This window comes from Alligator sinensis, unplaced genomic scaffold (assembly GCF_000455745.1).
Source record: "Alligator sinensis unplaced genomic scaffold, ASM45574v1 scaffold1298_1, whole genome shotgun sequence".
In the NCBI taxonomy this organism is placed as follows: Eukaryota; Metazoa; Chordata; order Crocodylia; family Alligatoridae; genus Alligator; species Alligator sinensis.
The window spans coordinates 69,508-70,279 of NW_005842192.1; the positions used below are offsets into that span (position 1 = coordinate 69,508).

The following is a 772-nucleotide window of genomic DNA, read 5'->3' on the forward strand; positions in this document are numbered from 1 at the left end:
GCCCGGCCCACGGCCGTCGACGTCTACAACCAAGGGCCCGGCGTGGACTTCGCCTTCCGGCTCCTGGAGGCAGAGTCCCGGGACGACTGGGTGAGCATCAGCCTGCAGTGCCCAAGCCCAGCCCCGTGCGGGTCACAGCTGGCGGGAAGGGGCTGCCCAGCCCAGGGGACAGGGTGGGGGCATCTCCTCCATGCACCAGGACCTGTAGCGTCCAGCCGTGGCTCACGGCAGCCCCATGGGCTCTGGGGGTCCTGGCCCAGTTGGGGAGGGTCTCTTGGGGCTCCCTGCAGCACACGCTGGGCCGGGCATCCAGGCCGTGGTGGGCACCGGGGCAGCGCTCCCTGCCAACCCCTCAGCAACCCTGGGCTCCTGTCTCCCCAGGACGCGAGCACGGATCCCCTGCGGCAGCTGGAGTTCACCCTGAAGGAGACCGAGTGCCCCGTGGGCGAGGACCAGCCCCTGGACCAGTGCGACTTCAAGGATGGCGGGGTGAGGAAGGCACAGGGGCAGGGTGCAACCCCTCCTTTGCACAGGGGCCGGGTGCCCGGGTGGGCGGCACTGGGTGGCAATGCTGCCCCTGGGCTAAGCCCCTTTGAGCTCCCGGTGCCGGGGGCGGCTGGGCTGGGGTCTGGCCGGGCAAACCCGGCGCATGGCTGTGCCGGAGGTGCCACGCGTGGCGCTGAGCCGTTCTCTCCTCGCTGCCGCGGCAGGCGGTGCTGGACTGCACAGGGACCTTCTCCTGCTCCGAGGCCTCGCTCATGGTGCTGGTCCC

General features: G+C 71.4%; 1 pseudogene; it reads left to right on the forward strand.

Moving 5' to 3' along the window:
• LOC102374410 overlaps positions 1 to 772 on the forward strand; it is a 7,092-nt pseudogene that overhangs the window by 110 nt on the left and 6,210 nt on the right.